Source organism: Hylobates moloch, unplaced genomic scaffold (genome assembly GCF_009828535.3).
Source record: "Hylobates moloch isolate HMO894 unplaced genomic scaffold, HMol_V3 SCAFFOLD_14, whole genome shotgun sequence".
In the NCBI taxonomy this organism is placed as follows: domain Eukaryota; kingdom Metazoa; phylum Chordata; class Mammalia; order Primates; family Hylobatidae; genus Hylobates; species Hylobates moloch.
In genome coordinates, this window is record NW_026652289.1 from 8,687,966 (window position 1) to 8,711,730 (window position 23,765).

At 39.2% G+C, this 23,765-nt stretch overlaps 1 protein-coding gene across 6 annotated transcripts in view; it reads right to left on the minus strand.

Moving 5' to 3' along the window:
- The window catches only part of DYRK1A (dual specificity tyrosine phosphorylation regulated kinase 1A), a 146,849-nt gene that overhangs the window by 43,618 nt on the left and 79,466 nt on the right, over nucleotides 1–23,765 (minus strand). Inside the window, exon 1 of one of the 6 annotated variants that reach the window (XM_058427668.1) lies at nucleotides 3,122–3,250. The exons of the other annotated variants lie outside the window; for them this stretch is intronic. The gene's annotated coding sequence lies outside the window, so the exon portion shown is untranslated. Of the gene's footprint in view, nucleotides 1–3,121; nucleotides 3,251–23,765 lie in introns of those variants that run through there. 6 annotated transcript variants of the gene reach the window in all.

A 23,765-nucleotide genomic window follows, 5' to 3' on the forward strand; every position in this document is an offset into this window, starting at 1 on the left:
GAACACTCAAACACAACCTTTTCATCTACATCACCACATATCTCACTTAAGATTACCAAAACAGATTCCTAATAGCTCTGTCTTTATTCTATTTGCAATTCTGGATCTACTCAACAACATGGCTAAAGTGACCTTTCTAAAATACAAATTCAAGTCCTCCACCCCTGCTGAAGCTGGAATGTCAACTGCCCCTGGCATTGCTTTCAGACTTTAGATTCTCTTCTGTCTCTCTGCATTACAGTGAGGTCCTTAACTTTCCCAATCTACATGATTAATAATGTTTATTAAGTAAGTAAAAGGATAGTGCAACTGTGGTGAAAGATGGCTAACTTTACTAAACATTTCATCATTCATAGTCAAAAATACATTCATTCAATTCAATTCTGTAGAACAGCCTTGTTCACTTTTTGAAAGAACTACAAACTTACACTAAGGCAATAATCAATGATGTGCACAAAGATGCCAAGCATGTTTATCCTGGTGTTGTTTGCAAAAGCAAAACATTGAAAATCTAAATTCAAATATTGGGGGTAATGAGGGCTTTTAAATCTGAACATTAAAAAGAAAAAGGTAGGAAGGAATATAAATAAAAAAGAATTGAGGTCCTATTTAATATATAAGAAGTTCTTACACCTAATGCTAAATGACGAGTTAATGGGTGCAGGAAATCAATATGGCACATGGATACATATGTAACAAACCTGCACATTGTGCACATGTACCCTAAAACCCTAAAGTATAATAAATAAATAAAAAAAAAAGAAGTTCTTATAAACAATAAAAGACTAAGGCTGTGACTGGCAAATTTCTTAACCATTCAAAGCCTTAGATTCCCTATCTATGAAGCAGAGGTATTACTATACTGACCCTATTCCTTGTTACAAAGTTTAAATGAGATACCACCAACAGGCACACAGAATGAAACCTGTGACACACACCAAACACTTTTTATAAAAACGTTAGCTTCTGTTTTTATTATCCATGTCACTGTTATATACTATGTTTAAACTTATTCAGTGCAATATTGTAGAAAAGAGTATAAAAATCATTAGCACTAAGCTTTAATTACTATCATAAAATCAATCTGTGTCACAAAACAGGGAAAAAATGGCCAGCATCCCAGAAACCCACCACACCACTCTATGACCCTTTCTAACCAACACCTCCTTCCTCTTCCTTAAAAGTTACTACTATCCTGACCTCCAAAACCAAATTTGTTTTTATTTATTTATTTTTGAGACAGAGTCTCGCTCTGTCACCCAGGCTGGAGTGCAGTGGCGCAATCTCGGCTCACGGCAACCTCCGCCTCCCAGGTTCATGCCATTCTCCTGCCTCAGCCTCCCGAGTAGCTGGGACTACAGGCGCCCACCACCATGCTGGGCTTTTTGTATTTTTAGTAGAGACAAGGTTTCACCGTGTTAGCCAGGATGGTCTTGATCTCCTGACCTCATAATCCACCCGCCTCGGCCTCCCAAAGTGCTGGGATTACAGGCGTGATGTTTTCATATGAGCAGGTGATAGTTTGGATCTGTGTCCCTGCCTAATTCTCATGTCGAATTGTAATCCCCAATATTGGAGGAGGGCCCTGGTAGGAGGTTATTGGATTATGAGGGTGGTTTCTAATGGTTTAGCACCATCCCCCTTAGTGCTATCCTCGTGATAAGAGTTCTCACGAAAAATGGCTGTTTAAAACTGTGTGGCACCTCCCCCTTTTGCCTGACTTTGCAAGCCATGTAAGACATGCCTGCTTCTCCAACACCTTCTGCCATGATCTGAAGTTTTCCTGAGGCCTCCCCAGAGGCTTTCATGCTTCCTGTACAGCCTGAAGAAAGAACTATGAGCCAACTAAACCTCCTTTCTTTATAAATTGCCCAGTCTTGGGTATTTATTTATAGCAGGGCAAGTACAGACTAATGTAATAGAGTAGAATTGTTTACTTCATCTTATGCCTGTAAACTGTAGTTTGTCCATTACCTTGCTTTACAATAATACAAACAAATGATAATTTATCCATTCCACTACTGACTGACACCTGGATTATTTCCAGTTTGGGGCTACTATGAACACTGCCACTTGTAAGCTTCTTGTTATGCATCGTTTGGTATACACAGAGATGCTGTCCTGTTGTTTTTCCAGTCTTTTTTTTTTGTTCCAATCAATTTATCCACTAGCAGTTTATGAAAAATTCTCACGCTCCACTCCTTCACGATGGCATGCAATCATCAGTCTAATTTCAGCCATTATGCTAAGTGTATTTGTGCTGTGGTACTCCAGTGTGGTTTTAATTTGCATTTTCCTAGTGACTCTGAGCATTTTTGCATGTGTATTGGCCACTTACACATCACATCGTGAAATGTACATTCAGGTTGCTTTTCTATTTTTTCTACTGAATTGTAAGCCCATTTCTTACAAATTTCTAGGATTTTTAAAAATACATATTCTGAATATGAGCGAGCCCCTACTGGTTATAGGCAGCTTGCCTTGTCACTCTCTTAATGGTATACTTTGATGAATAAAAGTTCTTACTTTTATCAACTTTTGCTTTACAATTAGTACTGTACTTTTGGAGTCTAAGAAATTTTTCCTTATATCAAAGTCATGAAAAAAATCTATTACCTTCTAAACATTGGGCTTTCTCACATCTAAATGCAAAATCCATTTGCATTTGACTTCTGTGTAAAATAGGAATCAAGTTTCATTTCCCCCCCCCAATTAACATCCAATTGATCCTTAACCAATTATTTAAAAGACAAACATTCTCCACTGCTCTGTAACCCCATCTTTATCATAAATCACATTTCCCTGTATGCTTGGATCTAGTTTTGGGCTCCCTATTCTGTTCTACCGGATACAGACTTACCTACCTAGGTCTCTGTTCAAGAACTGGACACTACCTAAATTACAACAGCTTTAAAAATTTTAAGATCCAACAGGAAATTCTGTTCTTCTTCAAGAATGTTTTGGCAGGCCAGGCGCAGGGCTCATGCCTGTAATCCCAGGGCTTTGGGAGGCCAAGGTGGGAATCACTTGAGCCCAGGAGTCTGAGACCAGCCTGGCAAACACACCACCACCTCATCTCTATAAGGAAAAAAAAAAAAAAGCCGGGCATGGTGACGCACACCTGTAGTTCCAGTTACTCAGGAGGCTCGGGTGGGAGGATCGCCTGAGCCCAAGATTTCAAGGCTGCAGTGAGCTATGATTGTGCCACTGTATGTGCTCCAGCCTGGGTAACAGAGACCTCACCTCTAAAAAAAAAAAAAAAAAAAAAAAAAAAAAAGTAAGTAAGTTTGGCTATTCCATGTAAGTTCCTGGTTTACCCCATCAAATTCACCAAAACAAACCCATGTTGCGATGTTGAAGTTGAAATTGAAATTGCACTGATCTCTATAGAATGGTGGTGCCCAACAGAATTTTCTGCAATGATGGAATCTCCTGTATCAGTAATGTAGCAAATAGCCACATGGGGCTAGTGAGCATCTGAACAATTTTATTTTTCCTTTCCAATCCTTATTCTTTCCTTTGCCTTATTCTACTTGCTGGGACCTTTAGTACAGTGATGACTTAAAAAGGAGGTAACAGACACTACTCTCACATATTCTCAATCTTGGAAATACAGCTTTCTTGGAAAGAAAGCTTTCAACATTTCTCCAGTATTATGGTTGCTGCAGGTTTTTAACAGATACTATTCCCAGATTAACAAAGTTTCCTTCTACTGCTAGATTTCTAAGACCTTTTCCTCATGAACGGATGCTGACTTTTATTAAATGCTCTTTCTGCATCTACTGAAATGAGATGACTTTTCTGATTTACTCTGTTAATGTGATGAATGACGCTGACTGATTTTTGAAATGATAAACGACTTTCCTCGAGCCAAGCATGGTGGTTCCCACCAGTAATCCCAGCAATCTGGAGGCCAAGGTGGGAAAATCACTTGAGCCCAGGAGTTCGAGACCAGCCTAGACAACATAGTGAGACCCCATCTTTTCAAAAAAATTAAAGCATTAGTAGGGTGTGGTGGCACATGCCTATGGTCCCAGTTACTCAGGAGGCTGAGGTAAGAGGATCACTTGGGCCCAGGAGGAGGAGGGTGCAGTGAGCCATGACTGCACCACTTGCCCTCTAGCCCAGGGCAAGATCCTATGGAAACAAACAAAAAAAATTTTCCATTTCTGGAATGCAATTTGGTCATGATTTTATATGTGTGTGGTAGATTCACTGGTGTGAAACCTTCTGGACCAGGAGTTTTGCTTTGGGTAGTTTCCGTTTTTTCATTTTTTTGGGTTTTTTTTTGTAAATCCCAAAGACTTCAAAACTAGTGGATAGCTCTTTCCATTAAGGATCGTGTTTAATAGGACTACTCAGATTTTCTATTTCCTGCTGTGTCTGTTAAGTTGTAGTTTTCTAATAGTATGTCTAACTTCATCTAAATTTCAAATGGACTGACATCAAGTTTTTATATCTTCTCATAAGCTTTTGTGATATCCTCTTCACCTCAACATTGGTTAATGAGGTCTTCTCTTTCTTCATGGTCAGCCTCATCAAAGGTTTAATTTTGTTAAGTATGCTGTCTTATATAGGTATTTTTAAAAAATTTTTGTTCTCATCTTGTTCTATCAGTTACCAACAACAATGTATTAAAAATCTCCTACTTAAAGTGTTATACTGAATAATACAAATTCAGGGTTGTTATGCCTTCCTGATGAATAATACCTTTTATCATCATAAACTGCCCTCTTTATTTCCAGTAAAGCTTTTTGCTTTATCTGTTATCAGTCTGACTACACCAAGCCTTCTCTGCATCAATTTTTGTATGATATGTCTTTCGTCCATCTTTTTACCTTTACCTTCTTCTGTTTCCTTGTATTTTAGGTTTATCTCTTGTAAAGAGTATGTGGTTGAGCTGTATTTATAAATGAACACTAACAATCTATTTGTTTGAACTGTTTTATGTTCCTTTTCCTTTCTTACCTTTTGCTGGAATTTTTTGTATCATCTCCCCCTATTTTTATTTTTTAGTTACCTTATATATTACAATATTGCAAAAGATTATGAATCCTTGACTAATCAAAATCTAATTACTCCCTTAACTCACATACTATGTTGATTTCTATTTTAATTCTGTTGCTCTCTCATCCATACACATATGTGTGTATATCTACTGTATTCAGAAGACATCCAAATGACCATCCAGCATGGATAGAATCAGACTGAAAGATGCATCTGGAAGGAAAGATGGGTAATTCTGTGACATCCAGATAGCTATGAAAGAATTACAAAGAAACAGGTAGTTCCCTTGATTACTGCTGTTATCACTACCCTCCTGAAATACTTGTTTCATTTTTTGAATCTAGATTGAGTGAATTATATGCATTAAATTCAACAAGCACTTACTGAGGGGCTGCATCAGCACTGTCTTGTGGAGGTGACAATGCCATTCATAATCTGTAATAGCACTTCTTGGACTTTAATGTGCTTGCAAATTGTTTTTGAATCTTGTTAAAAATGAGGGTTCTGATTCAGTAGAGCTTGAGAGTCAACATTTCCTTTTTTTTTTTTTTCTGAGACAGAGTCTTGCTCTGTTACCCAGGCTGGAGGGCAGTGGCGCACTCTTGGCTCACTGCAACCTTTGCCTCCCAGGGTCAAGCAATTCTCCTGCCTCAGCCTCCCAAGCAGCTGGGATTACAGGCACCTGCCACCACCCCTAGCTAATTTTTGTATTTTTAGTAGAGACGGAGTTTCACCATGTTGGCCAGGCTGGTCTTGAACTCCTGACCTCAGGTGATCCACTCACCTTGGCCTCCCAAAGTGCTAGGATTACAGGCGTGAGCCACCACACCTGGCCAAGGGTCAACATTTCTAACAAGTCATCAGATGATGCCAATACTATTTTGAAAAGCATTGGTCACCTTAATAAAAGAAAGCTGCTCTCCAACTAATTCAAGTAGTGGATAACCCAAAAATAAGTTATAGTCTATCTAAACAACACACTAGAGGGCTTTTTTTCCCCAGTAGATTTACTTTTCTAGTTATAAGTTGAAACTTTTTTAGGGAGAATAATACACATTCCCATGCATAACGGTGATATGCTAGGTGACAAAGAATCTGATGTTCTTTTTGGAATTTGCTGTGGGTGATGTGAATGTGAATTAGCAAGAAAAAACTTTTTCACTTCTGGTACCTTTTTAGCTATGTATTATAACGCCTATCATAACTAGTTAGTGACATTATCAGTTATCTAGTGAAAGGAAAGAAAGATTAAGCCACCAGTACAGGGGGACTGCTGGTAAACATGGTATATAAACGAGGTGTGCTTGCCACATGCTCACTGTCTCCTTTCTTAACTCGATTGCTGTGTATGAAATTCAGAACAAACCTAAGTTTAATTTCCCCCTGCAACACCAAAAAGTATTTAAGTTAACCATTCATTCATTCCTTTCCTATGATAAGATTCTAAGGGGACAAAACTAATATGCGTATTTCTAGTTAACCTGATTTTATAATTAAGCAAATTACCCATGTTTTTACTCTTAAGTTTCTATCTTCCCTTTTAATGCAAATATTAATGAAAAAAAAGACTCAGTTCATCCTGTAACAGGGATGATCATATAAAGTATTATGTGGAACCATATGAAACTGCTGACAGATTTTTGACCACCTTTGGCTTACAAAACAGCAATTTCATATGGTTCAACCTACTATCTACCATATTATATAATCTTTATTCAACTCAGTATAATATCTTAGCTTAAGAATGTATCACAATACATGTTTTAACATCAGATGTTATAATTTAATGATGAACTTAACAAATAATTCAAAGCTATCTAAAATCATCACTTGGAGTGCAGTTCTAAAATATTTTCAACTGCTGTCAAACAGTACGAAAAGCATGTTGGAGAAAATCATGCATGTGCATTCTGTCTTTACATCCTGAACTGTATGGATCATTTTTACTATGAGTATGTTTCTGTAACTCTGCTAAACTTGGGAAAAATTCAATATTTTACTAAAAGAAAAATGAAGCAGCTTTCTTACTTCAGCCACGTTACTATGTTCTAGCAAGGAACTATAATAACTAGAGACCATATTACCAGTATGGATCGGCACTGATTCTACAGAGAAATATTTCATAAACAACACATCTCAAAGACCGGGACATAAGATTCAAAAAGATAGTGGTAAACACAGAGGAAACAGCAAATACAAAAAGCATGAGAAAAGACCCTAAGTTTAAAAACAAAAAAGTAAAAATAACAAGTATCAGAAGCCATTATCTGATACATAACCCACACGTAGCTCTACTTGTAGATCTGAATGTTATTCTTACCTAACCTGAATTTCTTTGTTAGTAATGTGTTAACAGGGGACCATTCCTGTGACAGTATTAATTGACAGATTTTAAAGAGAAACAGTTAAATCAAAGAACAATATTAAAGAACAAAAAGTAAATGAAAATAATTTAATTAAAACTATAACATCTAAATGTGGGAAACTTAACGAGGCTGAGGTTCTGAGACAGAATCCACTAAGAAATGAGGAGGGCAACCAAGCTTATGTGGGGAAAAACCCACGAGGTCCCTAGCAACAAGACACATCCAAAATGAAGACAAAATGTTACAGGAATTGCACCTCTAATGATGGCCGGAAATAAAGGCACATGATGAAGAGGTAAGTGAGCGAAAGTCCATGAGTAAGCTTTGTTCACCATTTTATCATCAGCACCAAGAACAGTGCCTGGCACATGACCTGCATTCAATAAATATTTGTGCAATAAAGGAATGAACTAAATCCATCAGGAATATTTAGACTGTGAAGAAATCATTGAGAGAGGGAGGGAGGGGGCTGCACGGGAGGTAAGGATGAATGTAGTATTTTTTAAATGAGGGGTTCTTGAATCAAAAGCGGAGAAGAGTCTTACAGCACAGGCTACAGCTATTGCTCAGTCAACTGCTCTTACTCATTTTTATATCCCAAGCACACAGTGCAGTGCCTGGCTCCACAGAAGGTGCTAAATAAATATACATTAAAGTGAGAGCAAGCAATGACTGTGACTATGCAAGAAGTCTAATGATAAGGACTATTTAGTAACAGTGATCCAGTAAGAACAAATGAACGGATTTCTTATTACCCTCTAGTGGCCAATATATGTTACTACAGAATGCATAAACACACACACACGCACACACAAGCTTGCCAACCTACTAGCCAAAATAGCATACTCAATTATCTAGAAACACAATGAAATCGCTCACGTAAGACATAAATAAAAGCTCAGGTTTTTCAGCATGAAAGATTAACTGAATCTATATATTAAAATTGTTAATAACAATGGGTTATAGATAAAAACATGTTACCGTTAGAAATTTGCATTATCAGATTTCCACTTCTGACCTTTGTAGAGTACCTGGTACCAGACTCCCTCACTCATCATAAACAACTAAAGAACCAGTCAAAACATACGAAATAACCGTTTTCAAACACTTGGACAACAGGCAGTACAGAATTGTGATGACTGAAAAAAGAAATCAATCTTGGTGAGCCCTATAATCACCTTGGTTTCCTATCTAGAGGCACTTTCCAGGGTACAGTATAGGAAGGGGGAGCCCAAACAGAACAAGCAATCTCACTGTGCTGCAGAGACAGAAGGAAGAGTTCAAGGCCACTGAATTGGCTGGAATTTGTGCAGCAGGTAACAAACAGAGAAGGAGCTCCACCAATCTATACATAGGGTTCTCTTTGACTCTTTGGCCAAATGCTAAGCTGCACAAGCACTGGGAGAAGGACCATGAAGCCAGGCACAGAACAACTACCGGAGAACTGTGAACTGAATAACTACTAGAATTCACACAAGACTGTAAGACACTGAGTGTTCAAATAGGCTACAGCGGAGAAACCCACAGACATTCAACAGAGACCCCAGAAAATCCACATTTAGGGCTAGGGCTAATCTGGCCCTACAGTAAAGGCTGGCCCCTGTTCTAACAGAGACTGAAACAAACCTCAAAGGATCAAGATGGCCTGTAAGGGAATTAACAGCCTGCCAGGATGACATTCAACACTCTTTGAAGAGAACAAAATCCAAACACTCACGGGCCAGCATTCCTCATGCCCATAGCCAGCCCAATTCACTAGGCACGGCAAGAAGCAAGAAAATGTGGCCTGTATTCAGGAGGAAAAATCCATTTAAGACTCAGAAATGACAGAAAGAGTGAAGTTAGCAGACCAAAACCACTATTATGAATGTTTTAAAATATAAAGGAAAACATGGACAAAATAAGGGAATAGTGAAACTTAATAGAGAAATACAATCTGTAAAAAGGAACTAAATGGAAATTCTAAAAATGAGAAACGAAATAACTGAAATGAAAAATTCACTGAATGGACCTAATAGCAGTTCAGACACTGCAGAAGAAAAGATAAGTGAATGGAAAAACAAAGCAATATAAATTAACCAAACTGAAAACAAGTGAAAAAAAAAAAAATGGAAGAAGTCACACAAAAATCACACTGAGGCAACTCAACCAAATTGCTGAAAACCAATAATGAAGAAAAAAATTGTAAAAGCAGCCAGAGACAAAAACACCTGTTTCCACACAGGAGAGTCACCACTTTCTCACCAGAAACCATGTGCACCGCCAGAAGAAAATAAAACATCTTTAAATGATGAAAAAAAAAAGACCTTTAACCTATAAATCTATATCCGGTGAGAACATCCTTCAAAAACAAAGGCAAAATACTTTTTCAGACCAATGAAAGTCAAAGAATTTGTCAACAGTAGATCTGCCCTCAAAAAATGTTCACACAAGTTCACAGAAGGAAAATGATTCCAGATAGAAACTGAGATTCACACAAAGGAATAAACAGCACCAGAAATGTAAATATGTACGTAGATAAATATAAATGACATTTTTTCTTAATATTTTTGAAAGCCAACTGACTGTTCAAAGCAAAAATAACATTGTGGAGTTTATTACATATAAATAAAACAATCACAGCACAAAGAACAGGAGAAATAAATGTAAGTATTCGGTTGGTGTAAAAGTAGTTGCAGTTTTGCCATTTTATTATAACTTAGATAATTTAAATAAATGTTTAACTTAAAATGAAATACTAACTATATTTGAAAATCAAAAATAATCATCTTAAAACTTTAAGACTAATATACAGATGTGTGCTTTTCATTCCTTCTGTATTTAACAAGCACATACCATTTTTTAGGAACTGTACTATCCTCAACAACTAAATAACAGAAAATCTTACTTAACCCTACAGTAAAAGGGCCCTTAACCCTCTTGATTACAAAAGGTAAGCCAAATTCTTACAGCTGAAATAGGAGGCCAAGGATTTATTTTTGGTAATACCATCTGGAAGGCAGAAAAGATTAAAATAGTAATCCAACATATAGCTGGATTCCATAAATTATCATATTGTACATACGATAACATATAATATGGGTAAATTTATATTTTCCCTAATATCCTAAAGTTATAAAATATTTTAAATAATAAGAATAAATAAAACAGATAATATCACCTACTACTAAGTTATTGGCAGTCATGAAAATTGCAGGTGGAGAAATAGTTTTACTTATAGTGCCCATAAATTTTAAATTAATAATCAGTAATGAAATCTATTTAAATTAAAATTCTTCCCTACTTAGTACAAAACAAGGTATTGAGCAGTCTTTGAGCCCTTAATTAAATCTAGGAATGAGTGTAGGGAAGTTTGGAAACAAAAGACAGGTAAACAAAGACACGCAACGTCTCAAGACAAAGTTTAGAGGTGAAATTAAACCTTTTTAGACAAGTCCAACCACTTAATGAAAAGAATGAAGACCAGAGGTTCTCTAACTTTGACTGGAGGCTAGTGGCTAACAGTGGATTAGAAGCCAAAGTCTCCCTCCGAGCGCAGTAACACTTCTGAGATGTGAACGCCACAAGACTCCCCCACCCCTTTTGTCCGCTACTGCCTCCCCATGGCTTAAAACAGCAGAAGCTCTCTAAGTATCTGCTGCCTGACTTAATAATGCAAAAAGAGCACAGACAAATCAATCTGCCATTAGGAGATTTTTTAAATGTCAGCAGGAAACAAAAGATTCTTAACATGTTGCAATAAATAAAACATACAATCTGCCGAATTTTAGGTATGATTAACTGACAATTGATTTTAAATGACTGCAAAAAAAATCTTTTGAAACATTAAAAACTAACACTTTACCGAAAAAAAAAAAAAAATCCATGCTAAAGAAAGCAACATATCTAACATAGCAACTGAAATAATGGTCGCTTATACAAAATACTCACAAACATGTTTACGTTTGAGCAAATGCAATTTAAAAAGTTTATCTTCATGACTATGGCTGCAGGATCCTTCCTGACTTAATTGGCACTTGACCTAATGCTCCCAAATATTTATGAATATATGTATTTTTAATTTGCATACAGGTATTCTCAAGCCCACTCACTCCAGTCCTTTGCAGGAACAAAAAACAAACTTATTTCTGATCGAAGTTTAATTTTAGATGACTCACTGGACAGCCCTGCAGAGGCACAGAGAAGAATGCCTTTTAGGCTAGCAGAATCCAGATAACAACACAAGAAACAACAAACCAGGTGACAGCTGCTGAAGCAGCCCTGTCAGGCATGTCTCAATACGAAAACAGAATGTTACATAGAAATCAGAATTTCAATTACATAAATTTCTTCCTAGCAGGGTATTAGAATAGCATTATTTATTCAGCAGGTAACTAATCAGGCTAAACTGAGAACATGCCCCCTAAATAATTAAATAAACAAAATCTACCTCCACTGTGAGACAGAAAGTACTTTCAAAAATCTACAAGATCTACATAGGACAGTGATGATTACTCCATCAGGCATCCAGGTTAGTCCTAAAGAAAATGAGCAAATATTTGGGGTCCTGATTAGACTGCTTATATAAATGCTAACCACTTATTTAATTAAAGGATTCATACTTTCACTGCAGTCATTCAGCCTTCAGTAAGTTTAACTTTCATAAATACATAAAGATTTCACAAATTTTACAAAAATGGCTCAAGTCGTTCCAACTGACACTACAGTGATTATAACAGAGGAACTCATTCTTTCAAGCAAGCTAATAAAATGATTGTCCATCAAAGATGGTAAGCCAGATCCTGAGAGTCCAGTGTCTTTCAAGAGAAAAATGACAGTGACCACAGCTTAAGGCTATCAGACGTCTTGATTTCAAAGCTGTCCTTCATACTATTATAGTAGTTGTCAGACGGTGTATCCTTATTTATGGCTTAGCAAATAGCAGAGAGCATTAGAAACAGTCCTCCACACATAAAACAGTGAACTGCCAGCCTGACGTGCAGTAATGTCACACGGCAAGCGCATTCAGTGACTGCCACTTCCCACTCTGTCAGGAGATGAGGTCTTCTCTCCCTTCCTCCCAGGTCAGAGGCATCTGTGGGATACTTAAGGAGAGCAGGGGAAGAGCCTGGACATGGTAACCACAAGCCTCCAACTGCTCAAAATGCCCTTTATGAAGCCCCATGGACCTCGGTCTGCTCTCTGTATCTCACATTCCTCTGCACCGTGCAAATTTAGCATATTCATTTACAAAACAGGTAAAACAAGAAATACTTTTGAAAGTTCAGCTTGCTCTACAGAAGACAGGCATTAGGCTAGGACTTAAGCGTCCCCTTTTGCTTGCCTTGGCCCCAGCATCCAGTGCGGCATGGCAACAAACAAGCCAGTCTTCTTATACATGAAATAAGAGGATTCATCATCACCCTCGACCATGTAAACCCAAAGTACTCCTCTCCTTTGCGCAATGCCTTGGGTTTGAGACGTTACACACAGAGTTGCCAGGGGACAGGAAATGTGCCTCAAAGACAATCTGGAGCCTCTGTTTAGAGCTTAAAAGAAATATTTTCATAAATGGTGGTTGGAGTTCAACTTAGTTCATTTCTTTCAAAATCAAAAAGATTGTGAAATACTAGTTATGTAAAATTTTAAAAATATACATATGTATATGTATGCGTGCGCGCGCGCGCGCGCACACACATACACACACACACACACACACACACACACACACTCTGTAAATTACCCAAAGATGCCCTCCCCTACCATCCCCTTGACCATAACTTTGTCTAGCGGGCCTACAGGCATATTACAGCTATCTTCCAAGAAACCCATAAGTACAAAAAGAGGGGGAACGGTACAACACATCTAAATGCTGAAATACTATGAAGCCATTCAAAAGTTGAAAGGTGCCTGCTTAGCTGCTTTCCTCTCTAGAGGAGCAGGGTCAGAACACACAGAGGTGGCCAGGAATACAACACAGGCAGAAGGTTACCTACCACGGCCTCAGACCTTCAGCTATGCCATAACCAAGCTATTTTAAGAAGTGTCTGAAGATGTTACTAAGTTTCAGGCACATAAGGTTTCCTCTGGAAAGAAAGTTGCCTTCCCTGATCTTTACCTCTGTCTTCTTCTAAAGCAGGCACAGCAACAGCAGTCAAGGGGGAAAAAAATTAACTTTTTCCTTCTCCCATCCCAGGGAGAAAAGGGGAGAAGCATACACATAGAGGACTCACTCTTTTTTAGTTCTAGCTAAACAGCTGTTAAACATACAAGATATTTTTAAGTCTAGTTAAGTACTTGGTACCTATATTGAATTGCAGCATAATACTTAAAATTATCCAATGAGGCAATCATTTGGCTTTGTGATTCTAATTAAAACACTGAATATTTACAGAAATTTTCCATTTAAAAATACCCAAAAGGCAAAATATTCATCTGACCAGAGACACTTTAAAAGTTAAACACAAAAGGCCAGGCACAGTGGCTCATGCCTGTAATCCCAGCACTTTGGGAGGACGAGGCAGGCAGATCACTTGAGGCGAGGAGTTCGAGACCAGACTGGCCAACATGGCGAAACCCCACCTCTACTAAAAACACACAGACACACACACACAATTAGCCGATCGTGGTGGTACATGCCTGTGGTCTCAGCTAGGGAGGCTGAGGCAGAATAGCTTGAACCCGGGAGGCGGAGGTTGCAGTGAGCCGAGTCCGCGCCCCTGCACTCCAGCCTGGGCGACAGAGTGAGACTCCGTCTTGCGGGGGGGGATACAAAAATCAGCCAGGTGTGGTGGCATGCATCTGTAGTCCCAGCTACTCCAGAGTCTGAGACACGAGAGTCACCTGAACCCAGGAGTCAGTTTGCAGTGAGCCAGGATCGTGCTACTGCACTCCAGCCTGAGCAACAGAGTGAGATTCTGTCTCTACTAAATAAATAAATAAGTAAGTAAATTTTCTTTTTACCTCTCAAGCAAATTTTTCCAAACCAGAAAGTATTCTGAATAACGATAGTATGGATAAAGCAGGTTTCTATGACCCTTTATTACAGAATCTGTGAGTTTTTTACAATTAAAAAGTAATAAAAAGTAGTGACAACATTCACTGAACTCTTATTCTATGCCAACTTGTTCCAGTATGCCCTTACACCCACAAAAGCCCTATGCATAAGGTGGCATTATTCCAGCATGTATTGCACTGTACACGGAAAGAGGTCACGCACTCCACCACGGCCCTAAGCATGGTGGCTGAGGTGGGAAGGTCAGAGGAAGGTGGGCTCGCGCCCTTTTCCACTCTGAACCATGCCTCCAAGATAGGAGGGGTGGGAAAGTGCTCAAGACACATTAGAAACTCCCCATAAAAGACAAGATTGTTGAACACCTGTGAGTGAATGAAGATTAAACTGATCTCAGAGGGGAAAGAGACGCAGGATTAGGAAAAAGCACCCTGCTCAAGGACATTCTTTCCAAACAGCCTGCTCACCACCCGTGAAAACTGGCAAAGGGGTGGCTGGGCCAAAAGAGAGAGGAATTAAATAAGGAGTCCAGGAAAAATGAACTTCACATCAAATTTTAGAGCATGGTAGCCATGAATCTTGTGAATAGCTCCCCAAAATGTCCTGTGGAAGACAACTACAAAGCGTTCTACAATCAGGCACCCACCTCCACCAAGGCACCTCCACACTGTCTCAAGTACACTCTTCACTCTTCCCCAAACATGATTCCCTTACTGCTCTGCCTAACTCCCACTTCTCTTTCAAGTAGCAGCTTAAAAGTCACCTCATATTTGGCTGGAAAATAGAATATAGACAGAGGGGTAAGTTAAGGCTAGAAAGGCAGGCTGGGTCAACAGAATGGCAAGCTGAAACATGGGATTTTCTAAAACAGCCTAAGAGGGTGCCAGATAAAAGTGTGCAAGGAGTGGCACAACTCCAGTTTCATCTTTAGCTATAGCAATTAACACCATAAGGAGTCTGGATTCAATTTTGCCATTTACTAGCTAGCTACCAACTTCTGTGTCACTTTGGGCAAATCAATTAAATCCATACCTCCCTTTCCATCTGCAGAATGGGTTTATAACAGTACTTAAGCCTCAAGGTATTAAGAACAGTAAAGAGTTAATGTTTAAAACGGTACCTGGCAAATGGCAAATGCTAAATGATAGAACGAATGTGTAAGGTGTACTGGAACCGGGAGGAACCACAAATAGAGATCTATCAGTCGCTTACTGCACCAGTCCAAGCACGGGACGGTGAGAGCCTTTAAGGAGGGAAATGTCAGAAAAGGAAAGGAAGGAGATGCATGAAGAGACACTTTGAGAGCAGACTGACAGGACTTCAAAACCTGTTTCAATATGGACGACAGATAAGACACAGCAGTTCCAAGCCATGGTGACTTGGAAAAAAGGGGTGACTTAAAAAGTCAGAAAAAGGAACTAAAGTAGTTGATAATGTCTCCGTAAATGTACCATCATTTAAAATTTAAAGACTGCTTCTTGATTTATATCAGCAGTTTTCATCTTATTAAACATATGACATTTAAAATTCTATTGAAAATAGTAAGAAAAAAGGGTACAAAAACAATAAAAGGAAAGAAAAGGGTGTGGCTGAGAAAATTAAAACTGGCACAAGGAGCAAGTCCAGGGTTCTGGTCCCAGCTGTAAGGTTAACTCCGTAACACTGGAAAAAACATGTCATCTGTCCAAAGAGCCCAGCCCCTCACACACAGGGGTAGAATCACTGTGTAGTTAAGGCCTCTTCAAAATACACACACCACTCTCTCCCTCCCCCATCACCCAAGAATTGTCCTAGGAGCCTGTTTTTTGCCAGAATGTAACCTAACCTGCTCAAGTATGCTGGGGCGGGGGGGGGGGGGGGGAAGGTGACCACCCTTGAATAACCATCTCTACAGTCACTACCAGCTTTGACATTATCACATCTGGCTGAGCACAGCACACTCAGGAATATAAAGCTGCCCCAAAAGCAAAGAGATAAGACCAATCTCACTTATCAAAATCTCAGTCTGGATGAGGTGCCCCTCTCAATATAGTGGAAAGCCTACTCCATCGTTAACATCAGCGTCTTTGTCGTCATTAAACCCTGTTTAAGTCATCTGGTTTTCTGCAGCACATAATCTTAACTTCTAAGTTGTTTTAGATACAACACTTACTGAATTCCTGTAAAATACTATAACTGGATATTTTATCTCAAGTAACAATGAGATAAAATTTTTCAACATTAGAAAGGTGGTGTTTTCCATTAAACCAATAGGTATGTTAATTATTTTCACTTATAACAATACTTTTTAAAATGATTTTCTGAAAGTTTTAGAATATCATTACCTGAAAATGTGAGGTCATAACCTAAAAAATCTGTTACATTTCATTGCTTCACTTTTTAGACTCATTCCATCAGGTGACCTCCATAAGCATCCAAAACTACTATTGACAGAGGTTGCTCCATGTCTATGTGTCAACCTCAAATAAGACTTTGTTACTCAAAGTAATGGAGATCAGGTGCGGTGGCTTACACTTACAATCCAGCACTTTGGGAGGCCGAGGCGGAAGGATGGCTTGAGCCCAGGAGTTAAAAGACCAACCAGAGCAACAAAGGGAGATCCCAACTCTACAAAAACATTAAAAATCAGCCAGGCATGGTAGCATATGTCTATAGTCCCAGCTATTTGGCAGGCTGAGGTAGGAGAATCGTTTGAGCCCAGGAGGTCAAGGCTGCAGTGAGCTGTGATCACACTACTGCACTACAGCCTGGGCAACAGAGTGAGACCTTGTCTCAAAAAAAAAAAAAAAAAAAAAAAAGAGAGAGAGTACACCTCATAATATGAAAGACTATGCAGGAGATTGAGGACTCAAGTATGTAAAGACCGAGGGACGACTGTGGGGAAAATAACCTTATTTTATACTGACTGCAAAATACATAATTTATACAATTCCAAATATAATAATGCTAAAAATCAGATTCCATAAGTTAATTTTTAGTATAGAAAATACTTATTTTTCTAGCTGAGCGATACCAAAGTAAAGATGTTGAGATACACCAATAAGACTTTTCCTATTTTGTACATAAAAAAAGAGGCTTTTATTTTCCTTTCTTTTGTTAAGTCACTAGGGAAACACCTTAAGACTTTAAAAATGACCCTCAACTAATAACCAGCACCTAAAATGTGGGGAAGGAAGAGTTATAATAAATTTCAATTAAAAGTTTATGCCAAACAAACTGGAGTTGAGTCTCTTAAAATGTAATTGAAGATTATCCTTCAGGGATTATCCTTCAGGGAAGTAACTACCAAGGCATCTCTCCTCCCATCTACCTGGCTGCAGACCCCTGGACCAAACACCTGCTCGGGCTTTCCTCCATCAGTCAGTGCTGACTTCTGTTATCTCCTCCTCTCTCTCTCCTAGCTCTGTCTTAAACATAAAAATATGCTCCTGCCTCACTGTGAGAACAAAACCCTTCCTCGATTCTACACTCAACCTTTAACAACCAACTCATCTTCCTCTCCGTCATTCATTCAACAAACATCTACTGAGCCCCTATTATATTCTAGACTTGCACTGTCCAATGCAGTCAACAACAGTCATATGTGGCTACTGAATACTTGAAATGTAGCTACAAAGAATTAAGATGTGCTATAAATGGAAAAAATAAGATTAAGGACTTAGCAACAAAAAATGTAAAATATCTCCTTTTTTTTAATTATAAATTGAAATAATAGGTTTTGGAAACACCAGGTAAATTAAAATATATTTTAAGTTTAATTTTACCGTTGCTTTGTACTTTTTTCTTTTTAAAGAGACAGGGTCTCTCCCTCGTCGCCCAGGCTGGAGTGCAATGGTGCAAGCACAGCTCACTGCAGCCTTGGAACTCCAGGCCTCAAGCAGTCCACCCGTCTTGCCCTCCCAAAATGCTGGGATTATAGGCATAAGCCACCACTCCAGGCCTCTTTTTACTTTTTTAAAAATGTGGCTCCTAGAAAAATTTAAATTACAGAAGTGGCTGACATTTCTATTGGCAGTGCAGTTCCAGACAACGCTCCCAACAGTAAAGGCATAAATGCAAAAATTATGGGCCAAATCTCAGGCCTCCTGGAGTTTGTATTTTGCTGGGCACAGAAGAATCCTCAAGCAAAAAAAAAAAAAAACACGGGAATGTGAGATCAGAAAATGATGTGTTCTGAAGAAAACAGTGCAGGGAAAAGAGGGACTAGTGTGGGTGGGATTCCTCTCCCTGCTCCCCTTCCCCTTCCCCTTCCCATCTCCTATGACAGGGAAGGCAAATAGGTTTCCTCTCCAGTATAAACTCAAATAGATTGGCAGTGGCTGTCTGGAACACTCACTGTTATAGAAAAGATTCCAAAGCTAACTCAAGCTCAGCTGGAAAGCACGGCATGCTATATTTAACTGTGTCTGCACGGGCTGGGGAGCAGGCAGTAGCGCCAAGTTTGACCCAGTTCTATAAACGGCATCTCCACCCATCCATCCACTCAAGCTAGAAACCTCAATCTTATTCGCTCTCTTACTTCCACCTCCCCACCCGCTTTACCTCAACCCCCCTCAGTCTAACTGCACTCTGTGACTTTGGCCTCTGGAATGTCTCATGAATCCAGCTGCTTATTTCCATACTCTGTCAAGATCTTAATCCAGAAAGGGGCCAGGAGGAATCCCCTACAATAACTGCTCCTCATCCAGGCTCCATGCCCTCCCTCAGTGTACTCCCCCTACTGCTGTCAAAGTTAATGTCCATAACAAAAAAAAGGCTCAAAATCATCAATACTTCACAATACTTTAAATACCCAGAGTACCCAGGTTAAGTGTTTACACCACCATTTCTCTCCATCCTGTCCCCTCCATGACATCCTTTCCCTTAACTGCACCGACCTTCTCACCATTCTTCAACGGTGCTCTTCAGCAGCTCTTCGCTCTTCTCTTCAGCAACTCTTCTCTCCAACTAGCATGCTATCCCCGCCCTCCTCTTTTCTCCTCCTAGAAATCTTCAACTCAAACTTCAAGACCCAGGATCAAATGTCATTCTAAGAAACTTTCCCAGAATCTTACAGGGAACTGGTCCCCTACTCCATTCTTCCCTCAGAACACTTACCTGTCACTTAACCATGAGGATATGTTCTAAGAAATTCACTGTCCGGCGATTTCACAGTTGTGAGAACATCACTGAGTACATTGCACGCCCACGCTAGACGGCGGCGCCTACTGCATGCCCACGATAGATGGTGGAGCCTACCGCACGCCCACGCTAGGCAGTAGAGCCTACTGCTCTTAGGCTGCAAACCTGTTCAGCCGTGCCGCATAATGAGAGCAGCTGTAACCCTCATTATTTGTGATATAGGCATGGAAAGGCTACAATAAAAATATGATATAAAAGATAACTTGTGTGGGCTTTTACAGGAATGGAGCTTGCAGGACTGGAAGTTGCAATGGGTGGGGGAGGGATGGAGGGAGGGAGGGATGGAGGGACGGAGAGGAAGAGAGAGGGGTGAATGAATGCAAAGGCCTAGGACATTAAACTGTCTACTACGGTAGACTTTATAGACATTGTACATTTAAGCTACACTAATTTATTTTAAAACTTGTTTTCTTCAGTAATAAATTTAACTTTAGCCTACTTTATATACTTTTTAATTTTTTTTAACTTTTGGATTCTTTTGTAATAACAGCTTAAAACATTGCACAACTGTACAAAAATGTTTTCTTTCTTTACATTCTTATTCTGTAAGCTTTCTTTTTTTTTAACTTTTTTTTAACTTTTTAAACATTTTTCTCAAAAATTAAGATACACATACACATAAGCCAAGACCTCCTTGGATAAGGATCCCAAGACATCACTAGGCGATAGGATTTTTGTAGCTTCATTACAGTCTTAGGGGACTACTGTTGTATACGCAGTCCAACATTGACTGAAATGTTATTTGGTGCATGACTGTATTCTGCTCTTATCTCAACATAGCAAGCATGCTGCCTGCTAAAGCCATCAGCATGCTCTCACAATTAGTGCTTTGGAGGGAAGGACTGGTCTTATTTATTTTTGTATTCTCATACCAACAACAATGCAAAGGCTTAAAGGAAACACTAAAAGAATGAGTGAAAGAAGCAGAGTGTGGTCCCTGAATCCCCTACTCCAACACTCTCCGCCCAGGCTGGCCTGGGAACTCTCACAAGCTCCTACACCCCTGCCCAAGGCTAGAGTATCTGAGCACTTCACCCTAACTGTATCATAATGACTTCTCTGCTGACTCACCCAAATACAGGAAGGCAAGGGTGTGATAACTCTTTTGTGTCGGCACATAAAAGGCACTAACTAAACATTTATTCAATGAGTGAGTAAATGAACAGACATTGTCAGACATCTAGTTCCCCCACCTCACTTTACAGAGGGGGCGGTTGCAACCCAGAGATTTAACAACGTGATAAAAATCAAGATTGGAACACAGCCTCCCATTTATACCACAACTTATTTCTCCTGATGAAAAAGGTTCCCACATAGGTTATTTGTCATTTTTAGGCCATTTGGTATCTGAATACTCTTCACAGTTCATGAGAATCATGGAAGGCAAAAAAGCCATGCCACCAAGTACAAAAGCCAAACTAACAAATCTCCTACCTTACCCCCCTGGTAACCAGGGCTTTGCTAGTGACCAAAGTTTAGACAATCACATGCTCCTGTTCAGACTCTGGAGTCTTGAGGGGTCACTCCTGCAAGATGTAGGGACAGTAAGAGAATATCCACAGTGGAGGCAGGAAAGTTGAGGCTTACACAGCAATGCATTGCACAAGTGCCAGGTGTGGGATCCGAAGCAGACTAGTCTTCTGCTGCGACCCTGGCTGTGTCCTCTGCTGCCACCTGCTTTAGCCCCTACTTATTTTTCTAGCATAGTTTCCAGCTTTCAATCAATTCTATGGGTTAACATATAGCCTTCCATTACATTTGTTTTCTGCCCAACTTGGCCAGGAATGGGTTTCTGTTGTCTGCATCCAAGAGACTTGACTCGACTAGACTTGAAAGTAAATGAAGAATGAGGGACGTCACCTCAAAAAGAGAATATTTATGGGGTAAAGTGGAGAGTAATTGCAAAAACATGGGAAAATGAGAAAAGGAAAAGCAAAAAAGAAATAATTAGGTAGCTCAAAGAGAAGTCAGTGTCTTGCTGATGTTGTTTACCTTGACCACACGAAAGAGACTGCTAATTGATAACCAAAGGCATTTTTTTCCCTGAGTCAACTAGACTACATTTCCAGCCTCCCTGGCAGTAAGCATGGCCACGTGACTAAGACCAAGCCAATGAAATGTCAACAGAAGTGATGTGTGCCACTACCACGTATGACCCATAAAAATTGCGTGTGAAAACCTCCATGCTCTTCCCCCATTCAACGAATGCCAAAACCTAGGATGACCTTTGGACACTATTAAATTTAAAATAGGAAAAATGCCCATAGTTCAGAGCCTGAATAACTGCAGAGCAGAGCTGTTATCCCATTGGACTATTATATGGCAAGAAATTCTACTGCTTTAAACCACTGAAATATTAGATGTGTTCGTTAAACCAGTTAGCTTACCTTAGTAAATACAGAAATTACTATCTACCTAGAAATGGTAACAAATAATTAAATGTCATTTCTCAGCTTGAAAACACTGGTCAAACGTATTCCAGTATGGACTTGAACTAATACAAACAAAACTACCTCCCAGAAGTTAAGAAATGTGTTTTCGGTTTTTGAGAGAATAGATTTTTTTCTTGGAGAAGAGGTACAAAAGTAAAGCAGGGGAAAAATGATACAACTCTTCAAATCAAATTAAATAATTCCTAGGTCCACGCATGGTGGCTCACACCTGTAATCCCAACATTTTGGGAGGCTAAGGCAGGCAGATTGCTTCGGCTCAGGAGTTCAAGACCAGCCTGAGCAACATAGCAAAACCTCATCTCCACAAAAAAAATTTAAAAATTAGCCAGGCATGGTGGCATGTGCCTATAGTCCCAGCTACTTAGGAGGCTGAGATGGGAGGATCACTTAGGCCCAGGAGGTTAAGGCTGCAGTGCTCCGTAACTGTGCCACTGCACTCCAGCCTGGCAGCCTGGGAAAAGAGTAAGACTCTGCCTCAAAAACAAACAAAATTTTAATTACTTGTTTTATATATATTTCCCTCCTTTGCTCAATATTTGAGTTTAATTAAAATATACAAGTTTTTTCAGCATAAATCATGACCTGTACTAGAAATATAAATCATACCTATAATATTTCATGTTAAACCTTCCTATTTTCCCACAAATTTTTACTATAAAAACAAAGTTATGTTACAAAAAGTGTTATCTACTCCATAGCTCACTTGCAGAGCTTTTACAAATGTAGATGATCTCCTGACCTCCAGAGTTTTAGACTTGCTAGGCCTGAAATGGGGACCAGACACCAGCATTGTTCTGAAGTTTCTCAGGTGACTCTGATTATGGGACCCTCCACCAGAACAAGAGTTTTTAAGAAAATTTGTAAAAATTTAAAACACCAGTAATATAGTACAAAGTGCTTTAATACTTGTCATAAAAAGCCTAATTCTAAAACTATTTAGAAAAACAATGTCAACTCATCAACTGACAGGGAGGTGTCTATTAAAATCTCTTCTGAAATATTTTACATATTAATCTTCTATGTAACAAACACTCAACTGAACAATCCCAACTACATTTTGGGAACCAAGTGAACCTCAGGGTCACAATGTAAAAAAAGATGGTCTAAAATATAGCAGATTTTTAAATTACTAAGTAGAAGATAATACTTAGAGGGGAAAAAACTCCATCTCTTAACAGCTCTTCACACCTTGAAGAGTGGGAATTGAGGGGAAAGCAGCAACTCTCACTTTCTAATTTACATAAACTTGTAAATTCCGAATTTTAATATACAATTTTTTTAATCGCCACAACTCACATCTACTAGAAAACACCAACAAGTGCTTTCCTAAAAGCACAAGTTCCCCACCTCCAAGCAAAGATTAGCCACACTTCCTGACTTAGCACAGTGATCCCACACCTAGAGGACAGAAACTACCCACTCCACTGCTAAGTTCCACCCACCTGCCATGTCCATCAGCTCGCCAACTCAAGCCTTCTTTTCTAAGTCTGCAGCTGCACCATAGCCGTGAGTACAATACCTGCTATATCCTGAGCAGGGGTCAGCAAGCTTTCTCTTAAGGGGCCAGAGTGTGAATGTTTTAGGCTTTGCGGAAGATGAAGCTTCTGTTGCAATTAATCAAAACTCTTCCCACGTAGCACAAAAGCAGCCACAGATATAATACATAAAGCAATGAGTATGGCTATATTCCAATAAAACTTTATTTACAAAAAGAGGTAAGCAGACTTTAGGTCTTAAAGGCTTGAGTGGCAGCAAGATTCATGTGAG